At 54.4% G+C, this 17,073-nt stretch overlaps 39 non-coding genes across 39 annotated transcripts; 8 read left to right on the forward strand and 31 right to left on the reverse strand.

Annotated features, from left to right (window-relative positions):
- Window positions 1-336: 336 nt before the first annotated feature.
- Window positions 337-408, forward strand: Trnag-ucc (transfer RNA glycine (anticodon UCC)). Its single transcript has one exon. It is a non-coding gene; the product is annotated as a tRNA-Gly (tRNA).
- A 585-nt stretch (window positions 409-993) lies between these two features.
- Window positions 994-1,067, reverse strand: Trnai-aau (transfer RNA isoleucine (anticodon AAU)). The gene has a single exon. It is a non-coding gene; the product is annotated as a tRNA-Ile (tRNA).
- Window positions 1,068-1,265: 198 nt separating this feature from the next.
- Trnae-uuc (transfer RNA glutamic acid (anticodon UUC)) lies at window positions 1,266-1,337 on the reverse strand. The gene has a single exon. It is a non-coding gene; the product is annotated as a tRNA-Glu (tRNA).
- A 296-nt stretch (window positions 1,338-1,633) lies between these two features.
- Trnam-cau (transfer RNA methionine (anticodon CAU)) lies at window positions 1,634-1,706 on the reverse strand. The gene has a single exon. It is a non-coding gene; the product is annotated as a tRNA-Met (tRNA).
- A 381-nt stretch (window positions 1,707-2,087) lies between these two features.
- Trnag-gcc (transfer RNA glycine (anticodon GCC)) lies at window positions 2,088-2,158 on the reverse strand. Its single transcript has one exon. It is a non-coding gene; the product is annotated as a tRNA-Gly (tRNA).
- Window positions 2,159-2,499: 341 nt separating this feature from the next.
- Trnag-ucc (transfer RNA glycine (anticodon UCC)) lies at window positions 2,500-2,571 on the forward strand. Its single transcript has one exon. It is a non-coding gene; the product is annotated as a tRNA-Gly (tRNA).
- A 585-nt stretch (window positions 2,572-3,156) lies between these two features.
- Trnai-aau (transfer RNA isoleucine (anticodon AAU)) lies at window positions 3,157-3,230 on the reverse strand. The gene has a single exon. It is a non-coding gene; the product is annotated as a tRNA-Ile (tRNA).
- Window positions 3,231-3,428: 198 nt separating this feature from the next.
- Trnae-uuc (transfer RNA glutamic acid (anticodon UUC)) lies at window positions 3,429-3,500 on the reverse strand. The gene has a single exon. It is a non-coding gene; the product is annotated as a tRNA-Glu (tRNA).
- A 296-nt stretch (window positions 3,501-3,796) lies between these two features.
- Window positions 3,797-3,869, reverse strand: Trnam-cau (transfer RNA methionine (anticodon CAU)). The gene has a single exon. It is a non-coding gene; the product is annotated as a tRNA-Met (tRNA).
- Window positions 3,870-4,250: 381 nt separating this feature from the next.
- On the reverse strand, window positions 4,251-4,321 carry Trnag-gcc (transfer RNA glycine (anticodon GCC)). Its single transcript has one exon. It is a non-coding gene; the product is annotated as a tRNA-Gly (tRNA).
- A 341-nt stretch (window positions 4,322-4,662) lies between these two features.
- On the forward strand, window positions 4,663-4,734 carry Trnag-ucc (transfer RNA glycine (anticodon UCC)). Its single transcript has one exon. It is a non-coding gene; the product is annotated as a tRNA-Gly (tRNA).
- A 585-nt stretch (window positions 4,735-5,319) lies between these two features.
- On the reverse strand, window positions 5,320-5,393 carry Trnai-aau (transfer RNA isoleucine (anticodon AAU)). Its single transcript has one exon. It is a non-coding gene; the product is annotated as a tRNA-Ile (tRNA).
- Window positions 5,394-5,591: 198 nt separating this feature from the next.
- Trnae-uuc (transfer RNA glutamic acid (anticodon UUC)) lies at window positions 5,592-5,663 on the reverse strand. Its single transcript has one exon. It is a non-coding gene; the product is annotated as a tRNA-Glu (tRNA).
- Window positions 5,664-5,959: 296 nt separating this feature from the next.
- On the reverse strand, window positions 5,960-6,032 carry Trnam-cau (transfer RNA methionine (anticodon CAU)). The gene has a single exon. It is a non-coding gene; the product is annotated as a tRNA-Met (tRNA).
- A 381-nt stretch (window positions 6,033-6,413) lies between these two features.
- Trnag-gcc (transfer RNA glycine (anticodon GCC)) lies at window positions 6,414-6,484 on the reverse strand. The gene has a single exon. It is a non-coding gene; the product is annotated as a tRNA-Gly (tRNA).
- Window positions 6,485-6,825: 341 nt separating this feature from the next.
- Trnag-ucc (transfer RNA glycine (anticodon UCC)) lies at window positions 6,826-6,897 on the forward strand. Its single transcript has one exon. It is a non-coding gene; the product is annotated as a tRNA-Gly (tRNA).
- A 585-nt stretch (window positions 6,898-7,482) lies between these two features.
- On the reverse strand, window positions 7,483-7,556 carry Trnai-aau (transfer RNA isoleucine (anticodon AAU)). The gene has a single exon. It is a non-coding gene; the product is annotated as a tRNA-Ile (tRNA).
- Window positions 7,557-7,754: 198 nt separating this feature from the next.
- Window positions 7,755-7,826, reverse strand: Trnae-uuc (transfer RNA glutamic acid (anticodon UUC)). The gene has a single exon. It is a non-coding gene; the product is annotated as a tRNA-Glu (tRNA).
- A 296-nt stretch (window positions 7,827-8,122) lies between these two features.
- Trnam-cau (transfer RNA methionine (anticodon CAU)) lies at window positions 8,123-8,195 on the reverse strand. The gene has a single exon. It is a non-coding gene; the product is annotated as a tRNA-Met (tRNA).
- A 381-nt stretch (window positions 8,196-8,576) lies between these two features.
- Trnag-gcc (transfer RNA glycine (anticodon GCC)) lies at window positions 8,577-8,647 on the reverse strand. The gene has a single exon. It is a non-coding gene; the product is annotated as a tRNA-Gly (tRNA).
- Window positions 8,648-8,988: 341 nt separating this feature from the next.
- Trnag-ucc (transfer RNA glycine (anticodon UCC)) lies at window positions 8,989-9,060 on the forward strand. Its single transcript has one exon. It is a non-coding gene; the product is annotated as a tRNA-Gly (tRNA).
- A 585-nt stretch (window positions 9,061-9,645) lies between these two features.
- Trnai-aau (transfer RNA isoleucine (anticodon AAU)) lies at window positions 9,646-9,719 on the reverse strand. Its single transcript has one exon. It is a non-coding gene; the product is annotated as a tRNA-Ile (tRNA).
- Window positions 9,720-9,917: 198 nt separating this feature from the next.
- Trnae-uuc (transfer RNA glutamic acid (anticodon UUC)) lies at window positions 9,918-9,989 on the reverse strand. Its single transcript has one exon. It is a non-coding gene; the product is annotated as a tRNA-Glu (tRNA).
- Window positions 9,990-10,285: 296 nt separating this feature from the next.
- On the reverse strand, window positions 10,286-10,358 carry Trnam-cau (transfer RNA methionine (anticodon CAU)). The gene has a single exon. It is a non-coding gene; the product is annotated as a tRNA-Met (tRNA).
- Window positions 10,359-10,739: 381 nt separating this feature from the next.
- Trnag-gcc (transfer RNA glycine (anticodon GCC)) lies at window positions 10,740-10,810 on the reverse strand. The gene has a single exon. It is a non-coding gene; the product is annotated as a tRNA-Gly (tRNA).
- Window positions 10,811-11,151: 341 nt separating this feature from the next.
- Trnag-ucc (transfer RNA glycine (anticodon UCC)) lies at window positions 11,152-11,223 on the forward strand. The gene has a single exon. It is a non-coding gene; the product is annotated as a tRNA-Gly (tRNA).
- Window positions 11,224-11,808: 585 nt separating this feature from the next.
- Window positions 11,809-11,882, reverse strand: Trnai-aau (transfer RNA isoleucine (anticodon AAU)). Its single transcript has one exon. It is a non-coding gene; the product is annotated as a tRNA-Ile (tRNA).
- Window positions 11,883-12,080: 198 nt separating this feature from the next.
- Trnae-uuc (transfer RNA glutamic acid (anticodon UUC)) lies at window positions 12,081-12,152 on the reverse strand. Its single transcript has one exon. It is a non-coding gene; the product is annotated as a tRNA-Glu (tRNA).
- Window positions 12,153-12,448: 296 nt separating this feature from the next.
- Window positions 12,449-12,521, reverse strand: Trnam-cau (transfer RNA methionine (anticodon CAU)). Its single transcript has one exon. It is a non-coding gene; the product is annotated as a tRNA-Met (tRNA).
- A 381-nt stretch (window positions 12,522-12,902) lies between these two features.
- Trnag-gcc (transfer RNA glycine (anticodon GCC)) lies at window positions 12,903-12,973 on the reverse strand. Its single transcript has one exon. It is a non-coding gene; the product is annotated as a tRNA-Gly (tRNA).
- A 341-nt stretch (window positions 12,974-13,314) lies between these two features.
- On the forward strand, window positions 13,315-13,386 carry Trnag-ucc (transfer RNA glycine (anticodon UCC)). The gene has a single exon. It is a non-coding gene; the product is annotated as a tRNA-Gly (tRNA).
- Window positions 13,387-13,971: 585 nt separating this feature from the next.
- On the reverse strand, window positions 13,972-14,045 carry Trnai-aau (transfer RNA isoleucine (anticodon AAU)). Its single transcript has one exon. It is a non-coding gene; the product is annotated as a tRNA-Ile (tRNA).
- Window positions 14,046-14,243: 198 nt separating this feature from the next.
- Trnae-uuc (transfer RNA glutamic acid (anticodon UUC)) lies at window positions 14,244-14,315 on the reverse strand. The gene has a single exon. It is a non-coding gene; the product is annotated as a tRNA-Glu (tRNA).
- A 296-nt stretch (window positions 14,316-14,611) lies between these two features.
- Window positions 14,612-14,684, reverse strand: Trnam-cau (transfer RNA methionine (anticodon CAU)). The gene has a single exon. It is a non-coding gene; the product is annotated as a tRNA-Met (tRNA).
- A 381-nt stretch (window positions 14,685-15,065) lies between these two features.
- Trnag-gcc (transfer RNA glycine (anticodon GCC)) lies at window positions 15,066-15,136 on the reverse strand. The gene has a single exon. It is a non-coding gene; the product is annotated as a tRNA-Gly (tRNA).
- A 341-nt stretch (window positions 15,137-15,477) lies between these two features.
- On the forward strand, window positions 15,478-15,549 carry Trnag-ucc (transfer RNA glycine (anticodon UCC)). The gene has a single exon. It is a non-coding gene; the product is annotated as a tRNA-Gly (tRNA).
- A 585-nt stretch (window positions 15,550-16,134) lies between these two features.
- Trnai-aau (transfer RNA isoleucine (anticodon AAU)) lies at window positions 16,135-16,208 on the reverse strand. Its single transcript has one exon. It is a non-coding gene; the product is annotated as a tRNA-Ile (tRNA).
- A 198-nt stretch (window positions 16,209-16,406) lies between these two features.
- Window positions 16,407-16,478, reverse strand: Trnae-uuc (transfer RNA glutamic acid (anticodon UUC)). The gene has a single exon. It is a non-coding gene; the product is annotated as a tRNA-Glu (tRNA).
- Window positions 16,479-16,774: 296 nt separating this feature from the next.
- On the reverse strand, window positions 16,775-16,847 carry Trnam-cau (transfer RNA methionine (anticodon CAU)). The gene has a single exon. It is a non-coding gene; the product is annotated as a tRNA-Met (tRNA).
- Window positions 16,848-17,073: the final 226 nt, after the last annotated feature.

Below are 17,073 nucleotides of genomic sequence, written 5' to 3' on the forward strand. Positions count from 1 at the left end.
TCGGTATCAACTTCAAGCTGCTTCCCGAGCAGTTGTCTTAAGGGAAAGTGGGACTGTCGTCAAGCGCCATAGCATTCTGCCGAGAAGATGCTGCAGACGCTGAACCCTGCACTGTACTGCTTAAAATCGCCGCCAGAACGCCGTCCTCTGCGTACTCTTGCGTCGCCAGAGCCGACTCTTGCCAAAGGATGCGAAATGTGCGCGGATATGCTGTCCGAATGCGTCTGGATGTGCTCCCCTAGCCTACCTCGAAATGCGCCTGCCAGGTACCATCACCTTCGGCCGCTGCCGACAGGCGGGAAGCCGACACAGTGCGGCGCCGGGGCGCTCCCTTGTGCGGTGGTGGTGTAATGGTCAGCATAGTTGCCTTCCAAGCAGTTGATCCGGGTTCGATTCCCGGCCACCGCAGCAGGCTTTTAATTTCGCGTATGGGTACTTTTGCCACGCGCCTTGAAATTAATGTTTTGTTTTCCTCCCTGTTACTCGCTGCAGACCAGCCTGTAGTGTGTCTCGACTTGTCTCGACTTTGCTCGGCTGACGCGAGAGCTGACGCTCTCAAATCGGCCTATATCAAAACAACAAGCACGAGAAACGACTGAGAGAGGTAAGGAGAGGCGAGGCGATGGACACACAGCACGCCCCTTCATTTCACGGTGGCGTCTCCCTGACCGAATCGGGCTGTGGCTCCGAAAACAAAGGAGAAAGAAAAATAGGAAGTAAAACTGCCAACAGTACCCTGTGTTCCGATGCACTTACCCGCCCAAGTACTGACAAGGGCCAAAGTTGTTACGCATCGGCAATCGGACATTTCCTCTCATTTTCTCTTTATCGGTTGAGAACCAGTGTATCGAGCACACTATGGCCATTGGCGAGTGAATGCTGTAGCGCTTCCCGACAGGTCGGGTTCGGAACCTCTGTCAACTTCCACGCAGGGTGGTCATCACACTCGCCAGCTGAAATAGGCGCTGCCTTTTCGTAGTAGTAAATGCGTAGTGGCCCGTGGGGGGATCGAACCCACGACCTTCGCGTTATTAGCACGACGCTCTAACCAACTGAGCTAACGGGCCTCGACAGATGCAGTTGCTCAGGCCTACACTGGAACCGTGTGGCATGAAGCCATACACCATTTCTATGGCCGTCGTGTGTCTGCTTCCCTCGTCTATATTCTGCTGACTGTCACGAAACAGTAGCTATATTGCGAGCAGGACGGGAAACGGCAGCTCGGACAGCTCAAACTTGTCACGAGTAGTGTGGAAAAAATTCCGTTCCGGTACCGGGAATCGAACCCGGGCCTCCTGGGTGAAAGCCAGGTATCCTAGCCACTAGACCACACCGGATCTGTGCGTTTCTTCGACGGTTCGGACGGTCCCTTGGCGCATTTCGTGCCGAGTCCCGCGTCCGCGCCCATCTCTCTTTGCGAGCATCTTTGCGCATGCTGACTGGCAAGGCGCGCACCTCAAACGTCTCAGAGCAATGCTTTTGGCTTCATGCTCTGCTGGGAGAAGAGGAAAAGGGAAGCTGTAAGTAGCAATAACAGGAAGTAAACATTTTCCCGCTGAAGCGTTGTGGATAACAAACAAGAAATAAGTTGGGGCCCCAGCAACAGCACCACCATCAGTCACAGAAAATTAAATGCCCCGGGTGAGGATCGAACTCACGACCTTAAGATTATGAGACTTACGCGCTGCCTACTGCGCTACCGAGGCACCGGTGAACCGTTTGTCCTGGAAACTGGGTAAGTATCATACCGAATGTTAGACGTGAAGACACTGTACTTCCTGGATAACGTGTTCTGTTTGCTACACGTGCATTGCCGGCCCAGTTGATTGCGGTGTTGCTGCAGCTTTTGCAACGATAGGCAGCACTCCTTGTCGTTAAAGTTCAGTGCCTCGGAGGCACCTGGACACAGCAACTTGTGAGGCCAGGCCGACGCTAGTCTATAGAACATGATGCGAGCGTCCCAGTGGGGACCCGCCAGTGCTGCGTTCTCGGTTCTTCTCAAGGGAATCCAGCTATACATTCTTGTGGATCGTGCATGTCAAGCGCGCAAGCCACACGGCAGCATTACCGCGGGAAAAGCAAAATGATGCATCGGCCGGGAATCGAACCCGGGCCGCCCGCGTGGCAGGCGAGCATTCTACCACTGAACCACCGATGCTCCGGTCGGTATCAACTTCAAGCTGCTTCCCGAGCAGTTGTCTTAAGGGAAAGTGGGACTGTCGTCAAGCGCCATAGCATTCTGCCGAGAAGATGCTGCAGACGCTGAACCCTGCACTGTACTGCTTAAAATCGCCGCCAGAACGCCGTCCTCTGCGTACTCTTGCGTCGCCAGAGCCGACTCTTGCCAAAGGATGCGAAATGTGCGCGGATATGCTGTCCGAATGCGTCTGGATGTGCTCCCCTAGCCTACCTCGAAATGCGCCTGCCAGGTACCATCACCTTCGGCCGCTGCCGACAGGCGGGAAGCCGACACAGTGCGGCGCCGGGGCGCTCCCTTGTGCGGTGGTGGTGTAATGGTCAGCATAGTTGCCTTCCAAGCAGTTGATCCGGGTTCGATTCCCGGCCACCGCAGCAGGCTTTTAATTTCGCGTATGGGTACTTTTGCCACGCGCCTTGAAATTAATGTTTTGTTTTCCTCCCTGTTACTCGCTGCAGACCAGCCTGTAGTGTGTCTCGACTTGTCTCGACTTTGCTCGGCTGACGCGAGAGCTGACGCTCTCAAATCGGCCTATATCAAAACAACAAGCACGAGAAACGACTGAGAGAGGTAAGGAGAGGCGAGGCGATGGACACACAGCACGCCCCTTCATTTCACGGTGGCGTCTCCCTGACCGAATCGGGCTGTGGCTCCGAAAACAAAGGAGAAAGAAAAATAGGAAGTAAAACTGCCAACAGTACCCTGTGTTCCGATGCACTTACCCGCCCAAGTACTGACAAGGGCCAAAGTTGTTACGCATCGGCAATCGGACATTTCCTCTCATTTTCTCTTTATCGGTTGAGAACCAGTGTATCGAGCACACTATGGCCATTGGCGAGTGAATGCTGTAGCGCTTCCCGACAGGTCGGGTTCGGAACCTCTGTCAACTTCCACGCAGGGTGGTCATCACACTCGCCAGCTGAAATAGGCGCTGCCTTTTCGTAGTAGTAAATGCGTAGTGGCCCGTGGGGGGATCGAACCCACGACCTTCGCGTTATTAGCACGACGCTCTAACCAACTGAGCTAACGGGCCTCGACAGATGCAGTTGCTCAGGCCTACACTGGAACCGTGTGGCATGAAGCCATACACCATTTCTATGGCCGTCGTGTGTCTGCTTCCCTCGTCTATATTCTGCTGACTGTCACGAAACAGTAGCTATATTGCGAGCAGGACGGGAAACGGCAGCTCGGACAGCTCAAACTTGTCACGAGTAGTGTGGAAAAAATTCCGTTCCGGTACCGGGAATCGAACCCGGGCCTCCTGGGTGAAAGCCAGGTATCCTAGCCACTAGACCACACCGGATCTGTGCGTTTCTTCGACGGTTCGGACGGTCCCTTGGCGCATTTCGTGCCGAGTCCCGCGTCCGCGCCCATCTCTCTTTGCGAGCATCTTTGCGCATGCTGACTGGCAAGGCGCGCACCTCAAACGTCTCAGAGCAATGCTTTTGGCTTCATGCTCTGCTGGGAGAAGAGGAAAAGGGAAGCTGTAAGTAGCAATAACAGGAAGTAAACATTTTCCCGCTGAAGCGTTGTGGATAACAAACAAGAAATAAGTTGGGGCCCCAGCAACAGCACCACCATCAGTCACAGAAAATTAAATGCCCCGGGTGAGGATCGAACTCACGACCTTAAGATTATGAGACTTACGCGCTGCCTACTGCGCTACCGAGGCACCGGTGAACCGTTTGTCCTGGAAACTGGGTAAGTATCATACCGAATGTTAGACGTGAAGACACTGTACTTCCTGGATAACGTGTTCTGTTTGCTACACGTGCATTGCCGGCCCAGTTGATTGCGGTGTTGCTGCAGCTTTTGCAACGATAGGCAGCACTCCTTGTCGTTAAAGTTCAGTGCCTCGGAGGCACCTGGACACAGCAACTTGTGAGGCCAGGCCGACGCTAGTCTATAGAACATGATGCGAGCGTCCCAGTGGGGACCCGCCAGTGCTGCGTTCTCGGTTCTTCTCAAGGGAATCCAGCTATACATTCTTGTGGATCGTGCATGTCAAGCGCGCAAGCCACACGGCAGCATTACCGCGGGAAAAGCAAAATGATGCATCGGCCGGGAATCGAACCCGGGCCGCCCGCGTGGCAGGCGAGCATTCTACCACTGAACCACCGATGCTCCGGTCGGTATCAACTTCAAGCTGCTTCCCGAGCAGTTGTCTTAAGGGAAAGTGGGACTGTCGTCAAGCGCCATAGCATTCTGCCGAGAAGATGCTGCAGACGCTGAACCCTGCACTGTACTGCTTAAAATCGCCGCCAGAACGCCGTCCTCTGCGTACTCTTGCGTCGCCAGAGCCGACTCTTGCCAAAGGATGCGAAATGTGCGCGGATATGCTGTCCGAATGCGTCTGGATGTGCTCCCCTAGCCTACCTCGAAATGCGCCTGCCAGGTACCATCACCTTCGGCCGCTGCCGACAGGCGGGAAGCCGACACAGTGCGGCGCCGGGGCGCTCCCTTGTGCGGTGGTGGTGTAATGGTCAGCATAGTTGCCTTCCAAGCAGTTGATCCGGGTTCGATTCCCGGCCACCGCAGCAGGCTCTTAATTTCGCGTATGGGTACTTTTGCCACGCGCCTTGAAATTAATGTTTTGTTTTCCTCCCTGTTACTCGCTGCAGACCAGCCTGTAGTGTGTCTCGACTTGTCTCGACTTTGCTCGGCTGACGCGAGAGCTGACGCTCTCAAATCGGCCTATATCAAAACAACAAGCACGAGAAACGACTGAGAGAGGTAAGGAGAGGCGAGGCGATGGACACACAGCACGCCCCTTCATTTCACGGTGGCGTCTCCCTGACCGAATCGGGCTGTGGCTCCGAAAACAAAGGAGAAAGAAAAATAGGAAGTAAAACTGCCAACAGTACCCTGTGTTCCGATGCACTTACCCGCCCAAGTACTGACAAGGGCCAAAGTTGTTACGCATCGGCAATCGGACATTTCCTCTCATTTTCTCTTTATCGGTTGAGAACCAGTGTATCGAGCACACTATGGCCATTGGCGAGTGAATGCTGTAGCGCTTCCCGACAGGTCGGGTTCGGAACCTCTGTCAACTTCCACGCAGGGTGGTCATCACACTCGCCAGCTGAAATAGGCGCTGCCTTTTCGTAGTAGTAAATGCGTAGTGGCCCGTGGGGGGATCGAACCCACGACCTTCGCGTTATTAGCACGACGCTCTAACCAACTGAGCTAACGGGCCTCGACAGATGCAGTTGCTCAGGCCTACACTGGAACCGTGTGGCATGAAGCCATACACCATTTCTATGGCCGTCGTGTGTCTGCTTCCCTCGTCTATATTCTGCTGACTGTCACGAAACAGTAGCTATATTGCGAGCAGGACGGGAAACGGCAGCTCGGACAGCTCAAACTTGTCACGAGTAGTGTGGAAAAAATTCCGTTCCGGTACCGGGAATCGAACCCGGGCCTCCTGGGTGAAAGCCAGGTATCCTAGCCACTAGACCACACCGGATCTGTGCGTTTCTTCGACGGTTCGGACGGTCCCTTGGCGCATTTCGTGCCGAGTCCCGCGTCCGCGCCCATCTCTCTTTGCGAGCATCTTTGCGCATGCTGACTGGCAAGGCGCGCACCTCAAACGTCTCAGAGCAATGCTTTTGGCTTCATGCTCTGCTGGGAGAAGAGGAAAAGGGAAGCTGTAAGTAGCAATAACAGGAAGTAAACATTTTCCCGCTGAAGCGTTGTGGATAACAAACAAGAAATAAGTTGGGGCCCCAGCAACAGCACCACCATCAGTCACAGAAAATTAAATGCCCCGGGTGAGGATCGAACTCACGACCTTAAGATTATGAGACTTACGCGCTGCCTACTGCGCTACCGAGGCACCGGTGAACCGTTTGTCCTGGAAACTGGGTAAGTAACATACCGAATGTTAGACGTGAAGACACTGTACTTCCTGGATAACGTGTTCTGTTTGCTACACGTGCATTGCCGGCCCAGTTGATTGCGGTGTTGCTGCAGCTTTTGCAACGATAGGCAGCACTCCTTGTCGTTAAAGTTCAGTGCCTCGGAGGCACCTGGACACAGCAACTTGTGAGGCCAGGCCGACGCTAGTCTATAGAACATGATGCGAGCGTCCCAGTGGGGACCCGCCAGTGCTGCGTTCTCGGTTCTTCTCAAGGGAATCCAGCTATACATTCTTGTGGATCGTGCATGTCAAGCGCGCAAGCCACACGGCAGCATTACCGCGGGAAAAGCAAAATGATGCATCGGCCGGGAATCGAACCCGGGCCGCCCGCGTGGCAGGCGAGCATTCTACCACTGAACCACCGATGCTCCGGTCGGTATCAACTTCAAGCTGCTTCCCGAGCAGTTGTCTTAAGGGAAAGTGGGACTGTCGTCAAGCGCCATAGCATTCTGCCGAGAAGATGCTGCAGACGCTGAACCCTGCACTGTACTGCTTAAAATCGCCGCCAGAACGCCGTCCTCTGCGTACTCTTGCGTCGCCAGAGCCGACTCTTGCCAAAGGATGCGAAATGTGCGCGGATATGCTGTCCGAATGCGTCTGGATGTGCTCCCCTAGCCTACCTCGAAATGCGCCTGCCAGGTACCATCACCTTCGGCCGCTGCCGACAGGCGGGAAGCCGACACAGTGCGGCGCCGGGGCGCTCCCTTGTGCGGTGGTGGTGTAATGGTCAGCATAGTTGCCTTCCAAGCAGTTGATCCGGGTTCGATTCCCGGCCACCGCAGCAGGCTTTTAATTTCGCGTATGGGTACTTTTGCCACGCGCCTTGAAATTAATGTTTTGTTTTCCTCCCTGTTACTCGCTGCAGACCAGCCTGTAGTGTGTCTCGACTTGTCTCGACTTTGCTCGGCTGACGCGAGAGCTGACGCTCTCAAATCGGCCTATATCAAAACAACAAGCACGAGAAACGACTGAGAGAGGTAAGGAGAGGCGAGGCGATGGACACACAGCACGCCCCTTCATTTCACGGTGGCGTCTCCCTGACCGAATCGGGCTGTGGCTCCGAAAACAAAGGAGAAAGAAAAATAGGAAGTAAAACTGCCAACAGTACCCTGTGTTCCGATGCACTTACCCGCCCAAGTACTGACAAGGGCCAAAGTTGTTACGCATCGGCAATCGGACATTTCCTCTCATTTTCTCTTTATCGGTTGAGAACCAGTGTATCGAGCACACTATGGCCATTGGCGAGTGAATGCTGTAGCGCTTCCCGACAGGTCGGGTTCGGAACCTCTGTCAACTTCCACGCAGGGTGGTCATCACACTCGCCAGCTGAAATAGGCGCTGCCTTTTCGTAGTAGTAAATGCGTAGTGGCCCGTGGGGGGATCGAACCCACGACCTTCGCGTTATTAGCACGACGCTCTAACCAACTGAGCTAACGGGCCTCGACAGATGCAGTTGCTCAGGCCTACACTGGAACCGTGTGGCATGAAGCCATACACCATTTCTATGGCCGTCGTGTGTCTGCTTCCCTCGTCTATATTCTGCTGACTGTCACGAAACAGTAGCTATATTGCGAGCAGGACGGGAAACGGCAGCTCGGACAGCTCAAACTTGTCACGAGTAGTGTGGAAAAAATTCCGTTCCGGTACCGGGAATCGAACCCGGGCCTCCTGGGTGAAAGCCAGGTATCCTAGCCACTAGACCACACCGGATCTGTGCGTTTCTTCGACGGTTCGGACGGTCCCTTGGCGCATTTCGTGCCGAGTCCCGCGTCCGCGCCCATCTCTCTTTGCGAGCATCTTTGCGCATGCTGACTGGCAAGGCGCGCACCTCAAACGTCTCAGAGCAATGCTTTTGGCTTCATGCTCTGCTGGGAGAAGAGGAAAAGGGAAGCTGTAAGTAGCAATAACAGGAAGTAAACATTTTCCCGCTGAAGCGTTGTGGATAACAAACAAGAAATAAGTTGGGGCCCCAGCAACAGCACCACCATCAGTCACAGAAAATTAAATGCCCCGGGTGAGGATCGAACTCACGACCTTAAGATTATGAGACTTACGCGCTGCCTACTGCGCTACCGAGGCACCGGTGAACCGTTTGTCCTGGAAACTGGGTAAGTATCATACCGAATGTTAGACGTGAAGACACTGTACTTCCTGGATAACGTGTTCTGTTTGCTACACGTGCATTGCCGGCCCAGTTGATTGCGGTGTTGCTGCAGCTTTTGCAACGATAGGCAGCACTCCTTGTCGTTAAAGTTCAGTGCCTCGGAGGCACCTGGACACAGCAACTTGTGAGGCCAGGCCGACGCTAGTCTATAGAACATGATGCGAGCGTCCCAGTGGGGACCCGCCAGTGCTGCGTTCTCGGTTCTTCTCAAGGGAATCCAGCTATACATTCTTGTGGATCGTGCATGTCAAGCGCGCAAGCCACACGGCAGCATTACCGCGGGAAAAGCAAAATGATGCATCGGCCGGGAATCGAACCCGGGCCGCCCGCGTGGCAGGCGAGCATTCTACCACTGAACCACCGATGCTCCGGTCGGTATCAACTTCAAGCTGCTTCCCGAGCAGTTGTCTTAAGGGAAAGTGGGACTGTCGTCAAGCGCCATAGCATTCTGCCGAGAAGATGCTGCAGACGCTGAACCCTGCACTGTACTGCTTAAAATCGCCGCCAGAACGCCGTCCTCTGCGTACTCTTGCGTCGCCAGAGCCGACTCTTGCCAAAGGATGCGAAATGTGCGCGGATATGCTGTCCGAATGCGTCTGGATGTGCTCCCCTAGCCTACCTCGAAATGCGCCTGCCAGGTACCATCACCTTCGGCCGCTGCCGACAGGCGGGAAGCCGACACAGTGCGGCGCCGGGGCGCTCCCTTGTGCGGTGGTGGTGTAATGGTCAGCATAGTTGCCTTCCAAGCAGTTGATCCGGGTTCGATTCCCGGCCACCGCAGCAGGCTTTTAATTTCGCGTATGGGTACTTTTGCCACGCGCCTTGAAATTAATGTTTTGTTTTCCTCCCTGTTACTCGCTGCAGACCAGCCTGTAGTGTGTCTCGACTTGTCTCGACTTTGCTCGGCTGACGCGAGAGCTGACGCTCTCAAATCGGCCTATATCAAAACAACAAGCACGAGAAACGACTGAGAGAGGTAAGGAGAGGCGAGGCGATGGACACACAGCACGCCCCTTCATTTCACGGTGGCGTCTCCCTGACCGAATCGGGCTGTGGCTCCGAAAACAAAGGAGAAAGAAAAATAGGAAGTAAAACTGCCAACAGTACCCTGTGTTCCGATGCACTTACCCGCCCAAGTACTGACAAGGGCCAAAGTTGTTACGCATCGGCAATCGGACATTTCCTCTCATTTTCTCTTTATCGGTTGAGAACCAGTGTATCGAGCACACTATGGCCATTGGCGAGTGAATGCTGTAGCGCTTCCCGACAGGTCGGGTTCGGAACCTCTGTCAACTTCCACGCAGGGTGGTCATCACACTCGCCAGCTGAAATAGGCGCTGCCTTTTCGTAGTAGTAAATGCGTAGTGGCCCGTGGGGGGATCGAACCCACGACCTTCGCGTTATTAGCACGACGCTCTAACCAACTGAGCTAACGGGCCTCGACAGATGCAGTTGCTCAGGCCTACACTGGAACCGTGTGGCATGAAGCCATACACCATTTCTATGGCCGTCGTGTGTCTGCTTCCCTCGTCTATATTCTGCTGACTGTCACGAAACAGTAGCTATATTGCGAGCAGGACGGGAAACGGCAGCTCGGACAGCTCAAACTTGTCACGAGTAGTGTGGAAAAAATTCCGTTCCGGTACCGGGAATCGAACCCGGGCCTCCTGGGTGAAAGCCAGGTATCCTAGCCACTAGACCACACCGGATCTGTGCGTTTCTTCGACGGTTCGGACGGTCCCTTGGCGCATTTCGTGCCGAGTCCCGCGTCCGCGCCCATCTCTCTTTGCGAGCATCTTTGCGCATGCTGACTGGCAAGGCGCGCACCTCAAACGTCTCAGAGCAATGCTTTTGGCTTCATGCTCTGCTGGGAGAAGAGGAAAAGGGAAGCTGTAAGTAGCAATAACAGGAAGTAAACATTTTCCCGCTGAAGCGTTGTGGATAACAAACAAGAAATAAGTTGGGGCCCCAGCAACAGCACCACCATCAGTCACAGAAAATTAAATGCCCCGGGTGAGGATCGAACTCACGACCTTAAGATTATGAGACTTACGCGCTGCCTACTGCGCTACCGAGGCACCGGTGAACCGTTTGTCCTGGAAACTGGGTAAGTATCATACCGAATGTTAGACGTGAAGACACTGTACTTCCTGGATAACGTGTTCTGTTTGCTACACGTGCATTGCCGGCCCAGTTGATTGCGGTGTTGCTGCAGCTTTTGCAACGATAGGCAGCACTCCTTGTCGTTAAAGTTCAGTGCCTCGGAGGCACCTGGACACAGCAACTTGTGAGGCCAGGCCGACGCTAGTCTATAGAACATGATGCGAGCGTCCCAGTGGGGACCCGCCAGTGCTGCGTTCTCGGTTCTTCTCAAGGGAATCCAGCTATACATTCTTGTGGATCGTGCATGTCAAGCGCGCAAGCCACACGGCAGCATTACCGCGGGAAAAGCAAAATGATGCATCGGCCGGGAATCGAACCCGGGCCGCCCGCGTGGCAGGCGAGCATTCTACCACTGAACCACCGATGCTCCGGTCGGTATCAACTTCAAGCTGCTTCCCGAGCAGTTGTCTTAAGGGAAAGTGGGACTGTCGTCAAGCGCCATAGCATTCTGCCGAGAAGATGCTGCAGACGCTGAACCCTGCACTGTACTGCTTAAAATCGCCGCCAGAACGCCGTCCTCTGCGTACTCTTGCGTCGCCAGAGCCGACTCTTGCCAAAGGATGCGAAATGTGCGCGGATATGCTGTCCGAATGCGTCTGGATGTGCTCCCCTAGCCTACCTCGAAATGCGCCTGCCAGGTACCATCACCTTCGGCCGCTGCCGACAGGCGGGAAGCCGACACAGTGCGGCGCCGGGGCGCTCCCTTGTGCGGTGGTGGTGTAATGGTCAGCATAGTTGCCTTCCAAGCAGTTGATCCGGGTTCGATTCCCGGCCACCGCAGCAGGCTTTTAATTTCGCGTATGGGTACTTTTGCCACGCGCCTTGAAATTAATGTTTTGTTTTCCTCCCTGTTACTCGCTGCAGACCAGCCTGTAGTGTGTCTCGACTTGTCTCGACTTTGCTCGGCTGACGCGAGAGCTGACGCTCTCAAATCGGCCTATATCAAAACAACAAGCACGAGAAACGACTGAGAGAGGTAAGGAGAGGCGAGGCGATGGACACACAGCACGCCCCTTCATTTCACGGTGGCGTCTCCCTGACCGAATCGGGCTGTGGCTCCGAAAACAAAGGAGAAAGAAAAATAGGAAGTAAAACTGCCAACAGTACCCTGTGTTCCGATGCACTTACCCGCCCAAGTACTGACAAGGGCCAAAGTTGTTACGCATCGGCAATCGGACATTTCCTCTCATTTTCTCTTTATCGGTTGAGAACCAGTGTATCGAGCACACTATGGCCATTGGCGAGTGAATGCTGTAGCGCTTCCCGACAGGTCGGGTTCGGAACCTCTGTCAACTTCCACGCAGGGTGGTCATCACACTCGCCAGCTGAAATAGGCGCTGCCTTTTCGTAGTAGTAAATGCGTAGTGGCCCGTGGGGGGATCGAACCCACGACCTTCGCGTTATTAGCACGACGCTCTAACCAACTGAGCTAACGGGCCTCGACAGATGCAGTTGCTCAGGCCTACACTGGAACCGTGTGGCATGAAGCCATACACCATTTCTATGGCCGTCGTGTGTCTGCTTCCCTCGTCTATATTCTGCTGACTGTCACGAAACAGTAGCTATATTGCGAGCAGGACGGGAAACGGCAGCTCGGACAGCTCAAACTTGTCACGAGTAGTGTGGAAAAAATTCCGTTCCGGTACCGGGAATCGAACCCGGGCCTCCTGGGTGAAAGCCAGGTATCCTAGCCACTAGACCACACCGGATCTGTGCGTTTCTTCGACGGTTCGGACGGTCCCTTGGCGCATTTCGTGCCGAGTCCCGCGTCCGCGCCCATCTCTCTTTGCGAGCATCTTTGCGCATGCTGACTGGCAAGGCGCGCACCTCAAACGTCTCAGAGCAATGCTTTTGGCTTCATGCTCTGCTGGGAGAAGAGGAAAAGGGAAGCTGTAAGTAGCAATAACAGGAAGTAAACATTTTCCCGCTGAAGCGTTGTGGATAACAAACAAGAAATAAGTTGGGGCCCCAGCAACAGCACCACCATCAGTCACAGAAAATTAAATGCCCCGGGTGAGGATCGAACTCACGACCTTAAGATTATGAGACTTACGCGCTGCCTACTGCGCTACCGAGGCACCGGTGAACCGTTTGTCCTGGAAACTGGGTAAGTATCATACCGAATGTTAGACGTGAAGACACTGTACTTCCTGGATAACGTGTTCTGTTTGCTACACGTGCATTGCCGGCCCAGTTGATTGCGGTGTTGCTGCAGCTTTTGCAACGATAGGCAGCACTCCTTGTCGTTAAAGTTCAGTGCCTCGGAGGCACCTGGACACAGCAACTTGTGAGGCCAGGCCGACGCTAGTCTATAGAACATGATGCGAGCGTCCCAGTGGGGACCCGCCAGTGCTGCGTTCTCGGTTCTTCTCAAGGGAATCCAGCTATACATTCTTGTGGATCGTGCATGTCAAGCGCGCAAGCCACACGGCAGCATTACCGCGGGAAAAGCAAAATGATGCATCGGCCGGGAATCGAACCCGGGCCGCCCGCGTGGCAGGCGAGCATTCTACCACTGAACCACCGATGCTCCGGTCGGTATCAACTTCAAGCTGCTTCCCGAGCAGTTGTCTTAAGGGAAAGTGGGACTGTCGTCAAGCGCCATAGCATTCTGCCGAGAAGATGCTGCAGACGCTGAACCCTGCACTGTACTGCTTAAAATCGCCGCCAGAACGCCGTCCTCTGCGTACTCTTGCGTCGCCAGAGCCGACTCTTGCCAAAGGATGCGAAATGTGCGCGGATATGCTGTCCGAATGCGTCTGGATGTGCTCCCCTAGCCTACCTCGAAATGCGCCTGCCAGGTACCATCACCTTCGGCCGCTGCCGACAGGCGGGAAGCCGACACAGTGCGGCGCCGGGGCGCTCCCTTGTGCGGTGGTGGTGTAATGGTCAGCATAGTTGCCTTCCAAGCAGTTGATCCGGGTTCGATTCCCGGCCACCGCAGCAGGCTTTTAATTTCGCGTATGGGTACTTTTGCCACGCGCCTTGAAATTAATGTTTTGTTTTCCTCCCTGTTACTCGCTGCAGACCAGCCTGTAGTGTGTCTCGACTTGTCTCGACTTTGCTCGGCTGACGCGAGAGCTGACGCTCTCAAATCGGCCTATATCAAAACAACAAGCACGAGAAACGACTGAGAGAGGTAAGGAGAGGCGAGGCGATGGACACACAGCACGCCCCTTCATTTCACGGTGGCGTCTCCCTGACCGAATCGGGCTGTGGCTCCGAAAACAAAGGAGAAAGAAAAATAGGAAGTAAAACTGCCAACAGTACCCTGTGTTCCGATGCACTTACCCGCCCAAGTACTGACAAGGGCCAAAGTTGTTACGCATCGGCAATCGGACATTTCCTCTCATTTTCTCTTTATCGGTTGAGAACCAGTGTATCGAGCACACTATGGCCATTGGCGAGTGAATGCTGTAGCGCTTCCCGACAGGTCGGGTTCGGAACCTCTGTCAACTTCCACGCAGGGTGGTCATCACACTCGCCAGCTGAAATAGGCGCTGCCTTTTCGTAGTAGTAAATGCGTAGTGGCCCGTGGGGGGATCGAACCCACGACCTTCGCGTTATTAGCACGACGCTCTAACCAACTGAGCTAACGGGCCTCGACAGATGCAGTTGCTCAGGCCTACACTGGAACCGTGTGGCATGAAGCCATACACCATTTCTATGGCCGTCGTGTGTCTGCTTCCCTCGTCTATATTCTGCTGACTGTCACGAAACAGTAGCTATATTGCGAGCAGGACGGGAAACGGCAGCTCGGACAGCTCAAACTTGTCACGAGTAGTGTGGAAAAAATTCCGTTCCGGTACCGGGAATCGAACCCGGGCCTCCTGGGTGAAAGCCAGGTATCCTAGCCACTAGACCACACCGGATCTGTGCGTTTCTTCGACGGTTCGGACGGTCCCTTGGCGCATTTCGTGCCGAGTCCCGCGTCCGCGCCCATCTCTCTTTGCGAGCATCTTTGCGCAACACTAGATCGCGTGTTCGCACCTCAAACGTCTCAGAGCAATGCTTTTGGCTTCATGCTCTGCTGGGAGAAGAGGAAAAGGGAAGCTGTAAGTAGCAATAACAGGAAGTAAACATTTTCCCGCTGAAGCGTTGTGGATAACAAACAAGAAATAAGTTGGGGCCCCAGCAACAGCACCACCATCAGTCACAGAAAATTAAATGCCCCGGGTGAGGATCGAACTCACGACCTTAAGATTATGAGACTTACGCGCTGCCTACTGCGCTACCGAGGCACCGGTGAACCGTTTGTCCTGGAAACTGGGTAAGTATCATACCGAATGTTAGACGTGAAGACACTGTACTTCCTGGATAACGTGTTCTGTTTGCTACACGTGCATTGCCGGCCCAGTTGATTGCGGTGTTGCTGCAGCTTTTGCAACGATAGGCAGCACTCCTTGTCGTTAAAGTTCAGTGCCTCGGAGGCACCTGGACACAGCAACTTGTGAGGCCAGGCCGACGCTAGTCTATAGAACATGATGCGAGCGTCCCAGTGGGGACCCGCCAGTGCTGCGTTCTCGGTTCTTCTCAAGGGAATCCAGCTATACATTCTTGTGGATCGTGCATGTCAAGCGCGCAAGCCACACGGCAGCATTACCGCGGGAAAAGCAAAATGATGCATCGGCCGGGAATCGAACCCGGGCCGCCCGCGTGGCAGGCGAGCATTCTACCACTGAACCACCGATGCTCCGGTCGGTATCAACTTCAAGCTGCTTCCCGAGCAGTTGTCTTAAGGGAAAGTGGGACTGTCGTCAAGCGCCATAGCATTCTGCCGAGAAGATGCTGCAGACGCTGAACCCTGCACTGTACTGCTTAAAATCGCCGCCAGAACGCCGTCCTCTGCGTACTCTTGCGTCGCCAGAGCCGACTCTTGCCAAAGGATGCGAAATGTGCGCGGATATGCTGTCCGAATGCGTCTGGATGTGCTCCCCTAGCCTACCTCGAAATGCGCCTGCCAGGTACCATCACCTTCGGCCGCTGCCGACAGGCGGGAAGCCGACACAGTGCGGCGCCGGGGCGCTCCCTTGTGCGGTGGTGGTGTAATGGTCAGCATAGTTGCCTTCCAAGCAGTTGATCCGGGTTCGATTCCCGGCCACCGCAGCAGGCTTTTAATTTCGCGTATGGGTACTTTTGCCACGCGCCTTGAAATTAATGTTTTGTTTTCCTCCCTGTTACTCGCTGCAGACCAGCCTGTAGTGTGTCTCGACTTGTCTCGACTTTGCTCGGCTGACGCGAGAGCTGACGCTCTCAAATCGGCCTATATCAAAACAACAAGCACGAGAAACGACTGAGAGAGGTAAGGAGAGGCGAGGCGATGGACACACAGCACGCCCCTTCATTTCACGGTGGCGTCTCCCTGACCGAATCGGGCTGTGGCTCCGAAAACAAAGGAGAAAGAAAAATAGGAAGTAAAACTGCCAACAGTACCCTGTGTTCCGATGCACTTACCCGCCCAAGTACTGACAAGGGCCAAAGTTGTTACGCATCGGCAATCGGACATTTCCTCTCATTTTCTCTTTATCGGTTGAGAACCAGTGTATCGAGCACACTATGGCCATTGGCGAGTGAATGCTGTAGCGCTTCCCGACAGGTCGGGTTCGGAACCTCTGTCAACTTCCACGCAGGGTGGTCATCACACTCGCCAGCTGAAATAGGCGCTGCCTTTTCGTAGTAGTAAATGCGTAGTGGCCCGTGGGGGGATCGAACCCACGACCTTCGCGTTATTAGCACGACGCTCTAACCAACTGAGCTAACGGGCCTCGACAGATGCAGTTGCTCAGGCCTACACTGGAACCGTGTGGCATGAAGCCATACACCATTTCTATGGCCGTCGTGTGTCTGCTTCCCTCGTCTATATTCTGCTGACTGTCACGAAACAGTAGCTATATTGCGAGCAGGACGGGAAACGGCAGCTCGGACAGCTCAAACTTGTCACGAGTAGTGTGGAAAAAATTCCGTTCCGGTACCGGGAATCGAACCCGGGCCTCCTGGGTGAAAGCCAGGTATCCTAGCCACTAGACCACACCGGATCTGTGCGTTTCTTCGACGGTTCGGACGGTCCCTTGGCGCATTTCGTGCCGAGTCCCGCGTCCGCGCCCATCTCTCTTTGCGAGCATCTTTGCGCATGCTGACTGGCAAGGCGCGCACCTCAAACGTCTCAGAGCAATGCTTTTGGCTTCATGCTCTGCTGGGAGAAGAGGAAAAGGGAAGCTGTAAGTAGCAATAACAGGAAGTAAACATTTTCCCGCTGAAGCGTTGTGGATAACAAACAAGAAATAAGTTGGGGCCCCAGCAACAGCACCACCATCAGTCACAGAAAATTAAATGCCCCGGGTGAGGATCGAACTCACGACCTTAAGATTATGAGACTTACGCGCTGCCTACTGCGCTACCGAGGCACCGGTGAACCGTTTGTCCTGGAAACTGGGTAAGTATCATACCGAATGTTAGACGTGAAGACACTGTACTTCCTGGATAACGTGTTCTGTTTGCTACACGTGCATTGCCGGCCCAGTTGATTGCGGTGTTGCTGCAGCTTTTGCAACGATAGGCAGCACTCCTTGTCGTTAAAGTTCAGTGCCTCGGAGGCACCTGGACACAGCAACTTGTGAGGCCAGGCCGACG

Source organism: Schistocerca gregaria, unplaced genomic scaffold (assembly GCF_023897955.1).
Source record: "Schistocerca gregaria isolate iqSchGreg1 unplaced genomic scaffold, iqSchGreg1.2 ptg000747l, whole genome shotgun sequence".
NCBI classification, from domain to species: domain Eukaryota; kingdom Metazoa; phylum Arthropoda; class Insecta; order Orthoptera; family Acrididae; genus Schistocerca; species Schistocerca gregaria.